General features: G+C 38.7%; 1 pseudogene; it reads right to left on the bottom strand.

Moving 5' to 3' along the window:
- LOC121808996 overlaps positions 1-17,382 on the bottom strand; it is a 28,122-nt pseudogene extending 10,740 nt beyond the window's left edge.
- Between the last annotated feature and the right edge of the window lie 633 nt (positions 17,383-18,015).

Genomic DNA, 18,015 nt, shown 5'->3' with positions numbered 1-18,015 from the left:
TCTCCCAAATATTTATTTAATTGTGGGATAATATATCTTGCACTCTATAAATAGGAGAGAAAAACCTAACCCTAGCCACTAACTACACGCATCCTCTCTCCCTCCCTAACGCCATTTTCTTCTCCCATTCTCTCCCAAATTTTTCTTCTATATTCCTCCATAAGTTCTTCATCCTTTGAGAAGAATTTAAGTTGAAGCCTCAAGTATTGTTGAAGAATCAAGATCATACTTTCTACCGATCGTTTCTATCAAAAAGAGGTATTTTTTTTATCTATCCTTTCTCATCAAACCGATTAATCGGTACTCTTGAACCCTCATTCATATAGTGAGTGTAGAGATTTCAAATCTAAGGGTTTAATCGATGGGGAAACTTGTGTTTGTATGTGTGTATGCATTTTGAATGCAATTTCGTGAAGTCTAAATAAATCATTGGTGAATGATGTGTGATTATATGCAACCATGAGTGTGAAGGCTCTTTTAAGCATATGTGTGTGTTAGAAGCATGAAAAGGTTGTGTGTGAATGAATGGGGATAGAACCCTAATTAAAATTTTGAAACATGAAAAACTGTGAGTTCGGACAGTAGGTTCCGATGCGTTTTTAACCGACCAAATGAACTCCTTTTTGTCCGATTATTTTTTCTGAGTAAACTCCATGGTGTCTTCTGTGTTGTGTATGAATTTCAACCTATTTGGATGAAAGATGAATATTTGGTGAAATTTTGAAGTTAACTTCGCAGTTCTGCCCGAAAATATTTTCCCGGCCAGTAGGTTACGCTTTCAATTCGACCAACCTAAAAAGGTTATTTTGACGTGATTTTTAAACTGGAAGTTATTTGATGAGTCTACTGCAGTGTGGTAAAAGTTTATCCCCAACGGAAGTCGTGTGAATTTTTAATGATTTTTACAAAATGATGTCGCAGTGCTGTCAGATTTCTATCTTTACAAAATCAACTATGTTGTTATGTAAAATGATATACATGATTTATATATGGGTTAAAGAACCACTCTATGATGAAGTGATGTGTTATTCCAAGATGTATGCTATGATGTGATTTCCATATGTTGATGGGGAAAAGGGAATCGTCGGGGACATGCATAATATTAAGTCAATGTTTGTGACTAATTGGTAATACATATCATCTAAAGGTGATAACGCGTGCGCAAAGTGTGATAACAAAGGGAAAGCAGTACTTGAAATCTAAACGGTCGAGGTGGGCTCTCTTTTAAATAAGGACTATGTCCTAATGTTTTATCGATGGATATAACCATGATTATCATGCCTTGATTTGTTTTTACGTGCCTATCTGATGTGGTTTTGTCACTATTATATAAATTGAATTCGGGTCCTCGTAGGGCTGCAAACCCTACTTGGATTAGTGTACACCTATGGTAGACTGTGTGCTAGCGTACGGGCTGGCCGGTCTAGTGACCTGGTTTGCGGCCGCATTCCTTGTCATGTATTAGCAGATATGGCTAACGTCTATGGGAAAATGACTGATCAGTCGACTTTTACCATGGGAAATGATTTTGAGTGCCTCGGGCCTTTCTAAAGCTAAACCCCGATGGTTACTTACGTATGGCATGATAAATAACAATCTTTATGAAAATGTTTTCGGCATAAGTCCACTGAGTATTTTTATAAGTACTCAGCCCTGCATGTGTTTTCCTTATGTGCAGGTTGAGCGGCGACGGGCGGTTGGCGGTGTTGAGCAAATTAAATAAATTGATAGTATTGTCTTGAAACTCCGAGTGTCGTCGTGTCTTCACACATGACGTCACTCTTTCTCTTGGTCGTTTTCCGCTGCAATATTTTCTTTTACCTATTTGCTTTTGGGCTTGAACTTGATTTTGTTCGGTTATTTGACTTCTTTAAAGTCTTGTTGGATAATGTCAAAATCTATATCTTAATCTTTTCCTTGAATATTGATGTCCGGCCCAACTCATTATTTAAACCCGGGTCCTCATCTTGTTTTATACTTAATATCTCATTTAATATGTTGGTCGAACTTTCTTGATGAAACCCTAGCCTATTTTCCTTGTTATATTTAAGTCTGTTTAAGTCGCGATCGCCGCATTTATTATACCCTAAAGGGCGGTCGTGACAGTTTGGTATCAGAGCCTCAGTTCTTTCCGCTCTGGACCCAAGAGTCTTGTTGAGTCAAAGTCTATTCATGTGTAATTTGACAAATTGATAATCATCGAAGGCTCAACACCACGACTCGTCTCTGCCCAACCACGAAGAATGAGGTAACAAGCATTTCAATAAGTTTGATCTGAACCTGTGAAATATTGGAAAGTGTGATGGGGATATTCCTCTGGTGGAAAATGAAATTATTTCTATGGAAATCGAAGATACTATGATATCCTTGAAAATGTTGTTTGGAGGTGTGGGATGATGAAAATACATGGATATGAAATTTGCTTAATACGACTATGCCAAATATGATGAATACTGTTGTGCACACCCCGATAGGGAAAATCGGCGAATATGTGATTGGACTTCTATGAGTTTGGATAGATGAAATTATAAATGATTGATATTACATGAATTGTGAAACGTGAAGTATAAGTGTGATTACTTGATTATACTATGAAACAACATCTGTGGGAAATAAGTAAATACTATGGCTTTTGGAAAATGTTGTGAAGATATGAACCGGGAGACACTATGAGATTATACAATTGCTTTTGTTTAACAGTAAGGCATGATGGCATTGAATGTGCTGGATATTGAAGTATGATTGTGAACTTGTATTGGTTGATGTTGAGATTTGCTATTACGTCCACGAAACTGCAAAATTTACTTGAAGAAAATACATGTTGCTTCCATGAACGACAAAATTTTATGCCTAGGAGGTTAAAATTTCATGACTATGAAACTGTGAAATGCAAAGCATGATACGAGTGTAGTTGCGAGTTGTGATTGTGATACAGATGAGCATGAACTGCATGATTTATGAAATGTTATTCCATGGATGATTGATTGACTGAGTGTTGCTATTCACATATATTAATATACGATGTTTGTTATGTTATGGAACACCAAATGATTCATACGAATAAATGTGTTGATTGTGCAATATATATATGACGTTTATGTGGTGAAAATTCATGACCGATGAAGTACGAGGTATCGTATAGAACCACTATTAAAGTGAAATGTGGAACTTTTGAACCTTGTTGCAAACGTAGGAACCATATGAAGCTTGAGTTAGGTAATGATCAGATATACATTGAAGAACGAGACTTCAAGCTATGCTTGAAATTATAGAGTGCCCAAGAGGTAGACCAGACTGAACGTGCTAGAACTTAGTTGTAAGTTGACAACTGCAATATCACTTTCCTGAGTGATATAACCAACGAAAGTATATATTTCGAACTTTGGTATATCCTCACAATGGCGAGATCATACCTAAGATCTAATAAAACTATGCAGTCTTGCATACTATGCCAAAGTGGCGATGCGACATAAGTACGACGACGTTTACGACACTTTAAGGCCACGTGTGCAATGGCAATGCATTTCAAAAACTACGTGGCATGGCAAGAAGACTTTGAAGATGCGACCATCAAAAATAGTTATTAATTTCGACGATACGATGAATCTCAACTTGGAATCCACGATTTCATAGAACGATGTTACCATGTTCAGGCTCACAAAAAAATATGTGCGAGGGAGTGCGACCCTCGTAGCTAGAATGAACGATTTTTTTTTAAATCAACAGTACTTACTTGGATTCTAAGTTCTTTTCGGGACGTTTTGAATAAACGTGAGCCCTTGTCTATTTAAACACCTTTGTTGACTCTCAATTTGCAAGTAATGTCCATTATTTTTTTCCCTATATCGAGTCATGACTCACTTGTCTCGAAAGTTTGTGTTTGCCCTTGTAACGTTGGATAGCTTGATTGAGTAGTCTCCTTTGATTCATCATTCATAAGGAAAATATTTTGACTTTATGAACTTCCGTCATTGAACTTCATTCCTAAAATTGTTTGCAGTTATGACCTTCAGTATGATCACACCTCTAGACATGTTTTCTTCAAAGAATGGAATATTATTCTTGGAACTACTGGTTCACCTCTTTATTTTGTAACCATGTATGTGACAAGTTCTTTCTTGCAGAAGTGAAATTCTTTTTAGCTCGGTTTCACTACATATATTGTTTCATACTCAATGATTATTCTTTCTGCAACACCAAGTTAAGACTATCCTGTTCTCTTCTTCCTTAACGGGTTGATCGTGTTAAATTTCTGAAAAGTTCCATTCACTTTGAGTTGTCTTTAACAAACCCGCGAACCCATTGATGTGATTTCATCTTTTTCCAATAACATGATGTTGTTGTACCATCATTTGTACTACTTCATGACATTTGTCTATGTATCTAAATTCTGCCGCGACTGATTATTTTAGGCCTTGACATGTTTGAACGATATCATTCATTGCTGTCCGGAATTTTTACAAACTGTGATCTAGCAGTCGGCAATGGAATTTGAGAATTTTTGCAATTTCATCCTGTTTCCATGACCTATCTCATGTTCTTCCGAACTCTCATCAGAAGTAAATTCTCAAAGCTCTATGGGTTTTATTTGATACCTCTAAACCATTTAATTCTCATAATGGACGGGTTGAGTCTAATGAAACTCAATCATTGCATTGTTGTTCTTGTTTCCTTGGTTAATTTTGGAGCCTTCCCGACTAAAGACATCCTTAACAATGTTGCAACAATTTGAAATCTGTTCATATCCAAGTAAGACTGCTGGGTCAAATTTCGAATCCTTGATACTAGACGGTAGGGAAATGCAGTAGTTGACTCAGATATACACAAGGAATAAGTTTCTATAGTCAGACATGCTCAAAAATGGCACACCAACCAGAAGCGTCGACATAACCGACGAGATACATTTATGAGTGAACGATCGATCGAACGACAAGCGAATAATGAATATGAGAAGATGTATCTACGGTCACCATCGTACGAGGAAATTGTAGAGGGAGTACAAGCCCCATCATAGAGTTTATTGCACAAAATAAATATCGTCAACAAGAGAGAACATATGAGAGGTGACGAGAAAGAGCCACGGGACGACGAGACGATCGAGAAAAGAAATGTGTGATAATACCATGAATATTAGAAAATTGTGTGGGAGTTGGAAAACAAAACGAGGAGAGTTAATAGAAATTTTGTTGGGAGAACTTAAGTTAGTCGGTCACAATTTGCAAGTTATGGCGATGAGGGATATCGACGTAATTCTAGGAATGGTTTGGTTAACCACGAATTTTGCGACGATTCGCTGTAAGGAGAGACAAATATCTCTACAAGCTCCGGGAAAGGAACCCACCGTATACCATGGAATCTCGATGAACCGTCGAACCGCTATAATCTCTGCGCTTCAAGCTACCGCATTGATGAAGAAAGGCCGTTCTGCACATCTCGTCTACCACCACGGGACGGAGAAACAAGAAAGGAAAGTGGAAGACGTCGCTGTCGTACGAGAATTTTCAGACATTTTTCCCGAAGTATTACCTGGACCGCCGACAGATCGACAATTGGAGTTCACTATTGATCTCGAACCAGGAGCCGCACTTGTGTCTAAGGCACCGTATCGAATGGCGCCTAAAGAGTTGGAGGAACTCAAGATACAACTTCAAGAGCTCATGGACCTAGGATTCGTTAGGCCTAGTGTCTCACCGTGGGGCACACCGATGCATTTCGTCAAGAAAAAGGACGGGTCGATGAGAATGTGTATCGACTATAGAGAATTGAACAAATTGACTCTCAGGAACGAGTATCCACTGCCGAGGATAAATGACCTGTTTGACCAACTCCGAGGAGCCGGTGTGTTTTCAAAGATGGACTTAAGGTCCGGATATCATCAACAGAGAGTTCAAAGGGAGGACATACCGAAGACCGCATTTCGTACAAGATATGGTCACTAGAGTTCGTTGTGATGCCGTTCGGTCTAACGAATGCACCTGCGGTGTTCATGGACTGATGAACCGGGTATACCATCCGTACTTGGATAAATTCGTTTTGGCCTTCATAGATGACGACCTGGTCTAGTCGAAGAACAGGAAGGAGCACGAGGAGCATCTACGAATCACTTTGGAGACGTTGAGGACCGAGAAGATGTACGCCAAACTTAGCAAGTGTGAATTTTGGCTGAAAGAAGTAGATTTTCTTGGACACATTGTATCGGCAAAAGGAATCCAAGTGGATCCCGCCAAAGTTGAGGTTGTACAACAATGGAAGTCACCGTCGACACCGAACGAGATTCGGAGTTTCCTGGGATTGGCAGGATACTGCTGAAGGTTCATAGAAGAGTTCTCCAAGATAGTGAGACCAATGATCCAACAACTCAAGAAGGGGGTGAAAGTCAATTGGACCCCGGAATGTGAAGCAAGTTTTCAGCTTTTGAAGGAGAAACTGACCACTGCACCAATCTTAACTGTGCCAGAGCCTGAAATGAACTACGTGGTCTACACTGACGCTTCGAAAGTGGGACTTGGATGTGTTTTGATGCAGAACAACAAAGTGATCGCCTACGCATCACGACAATTTAGACCGCACGAGTTGAACTACCCAACCCACGACTTGGACCTAGTAGCAGCAGTACATGCCCTAAAGATTTGGAGGCACCATCTCTACGGAGTTCGATGTGAAATCTTTACGGGCCACAAGAGCCTGGAATATGTCTTCGAGCAGAGAGATTTGAACCTGCGTCAACGAAGATGGCTCGAATTGGTGAAGGACTACGATTGTGGCATCAATTACCACCACGGCAAGGCAAATGTAGTGGCAGATGCCTTGAGCCGGAAGGGTCATTCCCAACTGGCCACTTTTCTCACCAACAAAGAAAGCCTGGTCCGCGAGTTTAGTAAGATGTGTTTGGAGGTAGTGAGAGCACCTGAAACGGTAGAAGCGCGAATCGCCACTTTAGTTGTTGAACCTGATCTAAGGTCGAGAATTATTAAAGCACAACGGATGGATACGAAACTAGAGGAGATTCGTGTAGAAGTGCGAACCGGCGAATCTGGAAACTTTAATGAAGAAGACTCTTACCTTCAAAGGACGACTATGCATACCGGACGACGAGGAGCTCAAAAATGAAGTAATGAGCGAAGCACATGAGACTCCTTACATCGCCCACCCAGGAAGTGCGAAAATGTACCAAGACTTGAAGAAGTCCTTTTGGTGGAACGGTATGAAGAGGGATATAGCGGCCTTCGTGGAGCGCTGCTTAGCCTGCCAACAGGTGAAGGCTCTACATCAACGACCCTACGGCAAGTTGCAACCACTAGAAATTCCCGAGTGGAAATGGGAGCACATCGACATGGATTTCGTGACGGGTTTGCCGAGGACTCTTAAAGGGAACACCGACATTTAGGTAATTATAGACCGACTCACCTACCGATTCCCGTAACGCATGGATCGAGCAAGCTAGCTTAGATCTACATACAGGAAATAGTGCGACTGTATGGATTCGCAGTGACGATCACGTCTGACCGTGACCCGAAATTCACTTCAAGATTTTGGATGAGTCTGCAACGCGAGCTTGGAACTCGATTAAATTTTTAGCACGACGTTCCACCCGCAGACCGTTGGGCAATCCGAGAGGGCGGTCCAAACTTTCGAGGACATATTAAGAACCATGGTGCTCGACCACGGAGGAAGTTGGGAATCAGTGCTACCGCTGATCGAATTCACTTACAACAACAACTCCCAAGCGACAATAAATATGGCTCCATATGAGGACTTGTACGGAAGAAAGTGTAGATCTCCGCTCTATTGGGACGAAGTTGGCGAACGAAGGGTACTTGGACCTGATGTAGTTAAAGAAACGATTAAAAATTGTTCGACAAGTTCGTGAAAAGATCAACGAAGCTCAGGACAGACAAAAGTCGTAAGCGGATGTCCGACGAACCGACTTGTAATTTCGAGACGACAACGAAGCTTCCCTCAAAGTATCCCCGTCGAGAGGGATAACGCGTTTTTGTGTTAAGGGAAAGTTGAAACCGCGATTTATCGGACTTATGAAATTTTAGAAGGAGTAGAACCCGTTGCGTACCGACTGGCGCTACCGCCAAGTCTCGGAAATATGCATAACGTCTTTCACTTATCACAGTTACGGAAATACGTGTTCGACCCAAAGTATGTGATTCATTACGAAGAAGTTGCGTTGAATTCCGACTTGAACTACGAGGAGAGACCCCAAATGGTCCTAGACAGAAAGGTTCAGAATTTGAGAAATAAATCGATAGCTAGCGTAAAATTGTTGTGGAGAAACCACGGGTACAAAGAAGCCACGTGGGAACTTGAGGACAAGATGATGGAATTGTACCCGGAACACTTCTCATGAAGGTACCAAATTTCGGGACGAAATTTCTTTTAAGAGTGGTAGGATGTAACGCCTCACTTTCGGAACCCTAATTCGTGAAACATAAAATTTTTGCATTAAATGCTTTTAATGTCGTGAAGTATGTTAATTAAATGATGAGTGAATTAATTGCATGTTTTCGGTGTGACCTAATTACGTTTTGGAATTTAGATTTGATTTGATTAGTCAAATTCGTAGAGCATATGACGTGGCTGTTGAATAGTCAACATTGTTGGAGAAATGACATGGCCGTTGAATGGTCAATATCGTTGAAGATGTGACGAGGATGTGGAATAGTCAATCGTGTTGAATTGAGACGTGGTTGTTTGAATAATTGATGCGAGGTGAAATATATTGTGGCGAATTAAATTTTTCTAAGGGCGAGTGAGATTAAATAGGATTATCAATATTTACCTTGCCCATTTTTTTTTTGGAAATATTCGACCGCTATTTTTTTTATTGGAGAGAAATTCTATTTTCTTGGATTTAATTATTTGCTCGGGATAATTATCCAGATTAAATCCAAAGCCAATTATTCTTTACTTTCTTCATGAGAAAACCGACCCCCATGCCTGCTCATATGGAGATTTCGAAAATCTCCTAATTATGGAGAGAATGAATCATTCATTATACTAATTGATCCCTTATATATTCTTTCCATGAATAAATAATAAATATCCTGACAAATCTTATCATATCTAAGGAAATCTTGCCTTACCTTATTTAATTAAATATTTGAAATTTATTCCTTGTGGAGGGAGCATAAAAATCGCCTACTCCTTATTTTAATAGTGGGATTTTATTGTTTTATTCTGCTCCGTATTATTCTATTCTACTCCGTAAAATTACCAAATTAAGTCATGGGCTAATTAAATAGCCAAGACTTGAAATCCCCTCCCCCAAAATCACGCCTAAACCTCCCCTCCCTCATATTCTCTCAAATATTTATTTAATTGTGGGATAATATATCTTGCACTCTATAAATAGGAGAGAAAAACCTAACCCTAGCCACTAACTACACTCCTCATCTCTCCCTCCCTAACACCATTTTCTTCTCCCATTCTCTCCCAAATTTTTCTTCTATATTCCTCCATAAGTTCTTCATCCTTTGAGAAGAATTTAAGTTGAAGCCTCAAGTATTGTTGAAGAATCAAGATCATACTTTCTACCGATCGTTTCTATCAAAAAGAGGTATTTTTTTTGATCTATCCTTTCTCATCAAACCGATTAATCGGTACTCTTGAACCCTCATGCATATAGTGAGTGTAGAGATTTCAAATCTAAGGGTTTAATCGATGGGGAAACTTGTGTTTGTATGTGTGTATGCATTTTGAATGCAATTTCGTGAAGTCTAAATAAATCATTGGTGAATGATGTGTGATTATATGCAACCATGAGTGTGAAGGCTCTTTTAAGCATATGTGTGTGTTAGAAGCATGAAAAGGTTGTGTTTGAATGAATGGGGATAGAACCCTAATTAAAATTTTAAAACATGAAAAACTGTGAGTTCGGACAGTAGGTTCCGACGCGTTTTTAACCAACCAAATGAACTCCTTTTTGTCCGATTATTTTTTCTGAGTAAACTCCATGGTGTCTTCTGTGTTGTGTATGAATTTCAACCTATTTGGATGAAAGATGAATATTTGGTGAAATTTTGAAATTAACTTCGCAGTTCTGCCCGAAAATGTTTTCCCGACCAGTAGGTTACGCTTTCAATTCGACCGACCTAAAAAGGTTATTTTGACGTGATTTTTAAACTGGAAGTTATTTGATGAGTCTACTGCAGTGTGGTAAAATTTAATCCCCAACGGAAGTCGTGTTAATTTTTAATGATTTTTACAAAATGATGTCGCAGTGCTGTCAGATTTCTATCTTTACAAAATCAACTATGTTGTTATGTAAAATGATATACATGATTTATATATGGGTTAAAGAACCACTCTATGATGAAGTGATGTGTTATTCCAATATATATGCTATGATGTGATTTCCACATGTTGATGTGGAAAAGGGAATCGTCGGGGACATGCATAATATTAAGTCAATGTTTGTGACTAATTGGTAATACATATCATCTAAAGGTGATAACGCGTGCGCGAAGTGTGATAACAAAGGGAAAGCAGTACTTGAAATCTAAACGGTCGAGGTGGGCTCTCTTTTAAATAAGGACTATGTCCTAATGTTTTATCGATGGAAATAACCATGATTATCATGCCTTGATTTGTTTTTACGTGCCTATCTGATGTGATTTTGCCACTATTATATAAATCGAATTCGGGTCCTCGTAGGGCTGCAAACCCTACTTGGATTAGTGTACTCCTATGGTAGACTGTGTGCTAGCGTACGGGCTGGCCGGTCTAGTGACCTGGTTTGCGGCCGCATTCCTTGTCATGTATTGGCAGATATGGCTAACGTCTATGGGAAAATGACTGATCAGTCGACTTTTACAATGGGAAATTATTTTGAGTGCCTCGGGCCTTTCTAAAGCTAAACCCCGATGGTTACTTACGTATGGCATGATAAATAACAATCTTTATGAAAATGTTTTCGGCATAAGTCCACTGAGTATTTTTATAAGTACTCAGCCCTGCATGTGTTTTCCTTATGTGCAGGTTGAGCGGCGACGAGCGGTTGGCGGTGTTGAGCAAATTAAATAAATTGATAGTATTGTCTTGAAACTCCGAGTGTCGTCGTGTCTTCACACATGACGTCACTCTTTCTCTTGGTCGTTTTCCGCTGCAATATTTTCTTTTACCTATTTGCTTTTGGGCTTGAACTTGATTTTGTTCGGTTATTTGACTTCTTTAAAGTCTTGTTGGATAATGTCAAAATCTATATCTTAATCTTTTCCTTGAATATTGATGTCCGGCCCAACTCATTATTTAAACCCGGGTCCTCATCTTGTTTTATACTTAATATCTCATTTAATATGTTGGTCGAACCTTCTTGATGAAATCCTAGCCTATTTTCCTTGTTATATTTAAGTTTGTTTAAGTCGCCATCGCCGCATTTATTATACCCTTAAGGGCGGTCGTGACAGCATCGGTTCTGGGAAGTCTTATGTATGCACAAGTATGCTTGCGTCCGGATATTGCGTTCATAGTAGGCATGCTAGGCAGATATTTGAGTAACCCCGGCATGGATCATTGGAAAGCAGTCAAACGTGTTTTGTAGTATCTGCAAAGAACAAAGGATTATATGCTCACTTATAGGAAATCGGATCAGCTTGAGATCATTGGGTATTCTGATTCGGATTTCGCGGGATGCCAAGACAGTCGTAGATCCACATCATGTTATGTTTTCATGCTAGCCGGAGGGGCTATATCCTGGAAAAGTGTTAAACAAACATTGATAGCCACCTCTACAATGGAAGCAGAATTCATAGCTTGTTTTGAGGCATCACAACATGGAGTATGGCTGCGAAACTTTATTCAAGGACTGCAAATTGTGGATAGTATTGAAAGACCACTCAAGTTATATTTTGACAATAAGTCCGCAATCATGTACTCCAACAACAACAGGAGCTCGTCGAAGTCTAAACACATTGACATAAAGTTCGTTGCTGTTAAGGATAGAATTCAGAGTAGACAATTGCAAACTGAACACTTAGGTTCGACTTCCATGCTTGCGGATCCTTTTACTAAAGGTTTACCGCCTTCGATCATTCTTGAGCATGTATATCACATGGGTGTTCGACCTTGTGATACTTTGGTTTAGTGGGAGTTTATGTTCATCTATCTAATAATATTGAATTTCAATTATATTAAGTGCACACTTTAGTTACTTTGATTTTAGTTACTTTGAATTATGCTTTGGCATTTTCTGATCTCATTATAGTTTCAGAGGACCAGTTGAAAATAGACATGCAAAAGATCACATATCATGTAATTTTTCATGCTGCACACTCATATTTTGATTTGTGTTGCTAGATGCGCTGATATTTGTGATCACTGATGAGTTTAGTCATGTATACGTGTTGTGACTTAAACATCTTTGGTTCTATATTAACATGTTTAGTAGACCAGATCGGTAAAGATGATTAATATAAAAAGTAAGCGCGCAACTTCAGTAATGAACAATCATTTGGTGACTTTTATGTTGGCCCAAGTGGGAGATTGTTGGAACATTTTAATATGGTCCAACATAATAGTCTAACGATTGTATAATATTTATGACTATTTATTGATTGACCCGATTACGTGATCTACTAGGGTTATATAACTTATAGGGTCAAACGATTATCTATAAAAGTATGAGGACTATTGTGCAGATACTACTTTGGATAACTTTAATTTTGTTATGAGTGAAATTAAAGTTATAATAAAGTTAGGGACTTATTCTCTAAATACATTGTTATGGTCCCCAAGTGCAACCTATAAATAGGTCAATAGATTTTCATTCCTATTGATCATACGATATATCAAGACTTCACAGATTACAGAGAATCTGTGAGAGAGCGTTGTCACTTGGAAGACTAATTTTCATACTTCAGAATTATCAACAACATCATGAATCCAAATCCATGTATGCTTCTGTTTTATGTTTATCAATCTTATTCAACATGTATGATTCATGTGATGAATTATGTGAATCATTAATTTGATTCCAACATCTACTTGCAGTCGGTAAAATGAGATGTTCCCATTCATATTTCAGATCTACTTGCAGTCAGTTGAAAAAAAGGAAGATCGTCAAATTTCTCATCTTTCAGAAGAACAATCAAATTATAAGATTGTCAGCAAGCCGAATTTTTATAAAAAAAAGTGAAATAACTAAACATATCTAGCCAGAATCTACTTTTTTGAAGATTCCACTCAAATGTAATTCACTAATTTGCCAAAGACAACTCCGTTGCTCAGCTGATGACATTCGTAGTAAATCCCATACTTCGTGCAAAATGTTAACAAAAGAAATTATTTTAGATGCTCCGTGCCCAAAATTTTTGTACCAAATTAGTTGGGACAAAGGGAGTACAATATTTAAGAGAGGAAAAATAAATGTATCTATCAAGTGTCATTTATATGATATAGAATTCATAATATTAAATTGATCACATCTGTGCATAAAAATATCTTCAAGTAAATAAAGCAAAGATAACAAAAATCATTTTAAAATAAATAAAAAAATTATCTATAATGAAACTGAAAATAAAAATAGTAAATCTATTTTTAGAAAAACCTCATGAACATACAAACATTATCTTCAGAACCAACAAAAATGCAAGAAACATAATTTGGAATATGAGAAAATAAATAGCCTCCAAAAACAACACCAATACCATTTTTTAAATCTACAATTACATGCATTTGTTTGCACCTATTCAAAATTGAATTCTCAACCCCTACAATAGAATACAAAAATACAGGAATAAAGATTGATACGTGAGATAACCAAATAAAATTATTAGGGAAAAAAAATATACACTAAAACTTATCATTAATAACAACAATATTGTTCAAATCTCCAACCAACAGTTCAACTAAAATTCAAATCTAAACACCTACAATTAAATAACCGAAAAATTAACAAAAATTGATATATATACAAAACATGCAAAAATTATTATTTAAAATTCTACAAAAAATTACAAAATAACTACTACTTTCTACTACAACACAATTCGAAATGGATATTACTTGAATTACCATCACAAACTCACCACTAATGATTTCTTGACGATACTACAAAGAATTCAAATCCTTTTCACCTTCAATCAGTAAAAGCAATAATCACTACGACTACACAAAATTAATTACTTCTCCGCATCTTCTCTCAAGTCTCACACCAATTCCATCTTCCAAACTTTCTCTTTGCCAACAGATGGCTAAATCAACAAAGGATGTATACTTCGATGCTGATATGCCAGAATTCTTCACAGTATTTCCCCTAGAAGAACAATAAAAAATGGTATGCATTTGTTCCATCCCTGAAATTTTGTCACATTTAATTTTCTGCACCCGTTTTAGAAAAATGATAATAAATAGCTAAAGTGGCGAGATTATAAAGTAAGAGAGAGAATAACGTAGATGAGAGTCTTATCCACATTATTTTCTTTCTTACTTTACCATCTCTTCACTTTAACTATTTATTATCATTTTTCCAAAACGAGTGCAGAAAATGAAATGTGACAAAATTTCAAGGACGGAGGGAGTATATGATAAAAAAAATATCTTTTTGAGATAGGTTATCATTTTTATTGCAATTTGTTTGGCACTTTTAATTTTTTTCGTTTAAATTACTTTTATGTTAAATGATAAAATAGAAGTTTTCAAAAAGCTTTCAAATATTATATAGAGACACCGTTGGAGAAACATGCACAATAGAAGACAAATATGGCAAGACTTGGGAAACAAAAGTCAAAGAACTTTCAAATGGAAGACTCTGCTTGGACGACAGATGTGGGAAATTCCACAAAGATCACAACTTGAACTTTGGAGACTTCATGACTTTCCATCTGGTTAACCACAGTTATTTCTTAGTGCAAATGTTTGATGATACAGGATGTGCTAAAGAATTCCCACAACAACCAAGTAAGTACTTACAATAAATTCAACTTTCTCAATCAAACTTTTAATACTCCATCTTTTAGTTACAAAATTGTTGCAGTTGGACAAGGGACCGAAGGAGCATCATCCTCACAATCCATTGCTTCACCATCTTTTAAATCAACTATGACAAAATCAAACCGAAGAAGATTTATAAGAATTTAAATTATTACTTCATATATATATATTTGATAATGATTGTTTTAATTTATTTTTAAATTGAACAATCGAAATCAATAAATTAATTTAATCAACATTATAGCATATACTAATCTAATTTTGGAGGGCACATGTGATGGACAAAGATCTTGAAGTTGCAGTTTGCAATTTCAAAACAAAACCAAGCAAACAATGTTGAGGAAGGATGAAGAGAGAGTTACAATCTCCGCGGGATGGTCTAATTTCTACCATGAAAATACATTGAAAGTTGGAATGCAATTGCAGTTTGAGTTAATAAGCAGCACCGCTACTCTCAGATTTAAGGTTACAGTGGCTGAGGTAAATCATAATTTAATCCATAATTTAATATTTCAAATCTATACAACAATCTTTCTTTGATTGATAAATAAAAAAAATACTCTGGTAGTATATCCTATGCAGGGAATGACTGAAAGGGTGACTCGCAATACTCAGATTCTAAACGCACAAGTAAAAGCTATTAAGGTTCACACAGATTGATCAAGAAACGTCGGCTGACGGATCCAGCAATCTACTAAACTTGTCGTTGGGTGCACAGACTGAGACGAGGGCCTTCAAGACCTTAACCCACAATACTATGAATTAGTAAAAGGAAGTAAGGGTCGAATCCCACAGAGATGAAGGTGTTTGAACAAGTGCTGTGGACACTTTGGAACGGCTGCTGCCACGCAACTGTGTGGATTAAGTTTTACTCTACTAAACTGAACTGATCAAGACACAAAACTCTAACGGATCAACTAGACTAAACATGCGTAAAACACCAAATTAAACACGGCCTTGAATGTCATTTCAGATCGAAAACAAAGCACGTAAAAAGAACGATTCACCGAATTCAAACTGGATCCATGCAATTTAATCACGTACGAAGCAAATATAACAGTAACTAACCTATTTCATGCAAAACTCAGAACTAACATCCAGATCAACATAAATCAAACCACAAAAAACTAGATCTAGGCAATCAACGAGATCCAAACACGATCAACCATGCAAAACATCGAAACCAACTTGCAAATTCCAGATTTAACTTTGCATCTAACTAAAAGCTTCACTACTTCAAACATTTCACAGAATTCCAAATCAAAACAGAAAATGCACTCAGATTTAACAATTGCACCGATCAAAGACTTTGCGAAATAGAAATTAAACTAGATTAAACTCAGATCAACGAGATTCATAACAAACTATCTTCAAGAACAAACGAGAAGTGAAAATAGACAGATTGTATGAGCTCCTCGGAGCTAGAAAAGACAAAAACAGAGTGCGTAATTCCTCTAACTAAGCTCTCTCCCTCCAAGCGAGGAGATATAGAGTATTCCTTCGGTAAACTGACTTTGCTTCTTTCTTCTAGCTTCCTTTCCCCATAATTCTACTGTTTGGAGTGGTGTGGATGTGGGCTAAGTGATGAAGAGTGAGGGTGATTCTCGGTGACTTTGTGATTTCCCGTGGTGATTTCTCCCAAGTCCTTCCTTCTATTTATAGGACGGCTTCAGCACCAATCCCTAGGTTAAATCCTCATGATTTGACATTAATACCCTTGCATAAGAAGACACTCTTCTTTCTCTTTCTTCTGACTCATCCTTCGCAGCTCATTGATATCGGCTTCGCTTGATCAACTCGCACGGCTGCCAGGTTCAGGTTCAGTCGCTCCGTCTTCTCTAGCTTGATCAGTTTGCTCCATATATGGGCACTGTTCCTACTTGATCAAGTCACATCAATACTTAGCCAATTTCCAATCCTGCATACCAAACTCCACTTTTCTTTGTGTTATTTTGTTAGGAGTGAAAGGCGAGGGGAGGGGTAGGGAGCACGAGAGGTGCACGGAATTACGACTTGTCAAGCGTAAGGCTAGTAATGGATGGAATTCGATCACTTGTATTGCAAAAAGAATAATGAAGAACACTCCTCCGCAGAGGCCTACGACTAAGTCGTCCAATTACAAATGATCTATCCAAGATGAATTGAACTCCCTAATTACATTTGTTTATACTAAACGCAGCTTAACTAAAAAGCATAAAATTAGGAATGCATGAAAGTAGGAAACGGCTGAACTGCTTGCCAAGCTGGGTGGCTGACTTCTTCAAACCCCTGCGTTGGTTCCCTTCTTTCCTCGCCGCCTTCAACCTCTTTCCCCTTTTTGCGGCGGGTGTACACCTTCCATCCACCGAGGCTGTTGACCGTATCAATTGCTCCGCCCGTCGGAATAGCCTTGTCCTCAAGGCTGAAGAAAGGAAACTGTCCGCGGATGTCCGCCTCGTCCATCCAAGTTGCCTCGTCATCCCCCAGGCCGACCCAACTAATGAGGACTTGGTCGACGATATCGTCATCTCAGCGCTCAGTCCGGCGTGCCAGCACTTTGTCCGGAAGGAAGAGTGGCGCGGCATCAACCAGGCTATCGCGCAGCGTGGCCTCTACCGGTGCGTCTCCCACGGCCCGTTTGAGGAGTGAGACATGGAACACCGGGTGAATGCGGGCCGAGTCGGGGAGCTTTAGGCGATAAGCCGTCGTGCCTATGCGCGCCTCAATCCGAAAGGGGCCAAAGAACCGGGGTGCTAACTTCCTGTTGCGGCCACTGAACAGGGAGGACTGACGGTGCGGCCGAAATTTCAAGTAGACCATATCCCCCATGCCGAACTCGACGTCCCGACATCGTTTGTTCGCGGCCGTCGTCATACGGTCCTGGGCTCGCCCTAAGTGACGGCGCAGCAGCTTGAGCATCTCGTCGCGAGAGCGAAGAGTATCTAGCACGGATTGTGCCCGAATCTCCCCGGGCAGAAAGGCGTGCAGCGTGGGCGGGGGTCGGCCGTACACCGCCTCGAATGGTGTCATGCCCGAAGCTGAGTGCGTGCTCGTGTTGTAGCAGTATTCAGCCCAGCCCAGCCATTTGTTCCATTG

This window comes from Salvia splendens, chromosome 6 (assembly GCF_004379255.2).
Source record: "Salvia splendens isolate huo1 chromosome 6, SspV2, whole genome shotgun sequence".
Classification (NCBI taxonomy): domain Eukaryota; kingdom Viridiplantae; phylum Streptophyta; class Magnoliopsida; order Lamiales; family Lamiaceae; genus Salvia; species Salvia splendens.
The sequence above is the reverse complement of the archived record's forward strand: the minus strand, read 5'-3'. Positions and strand labels throughout refer to the sequence as shown.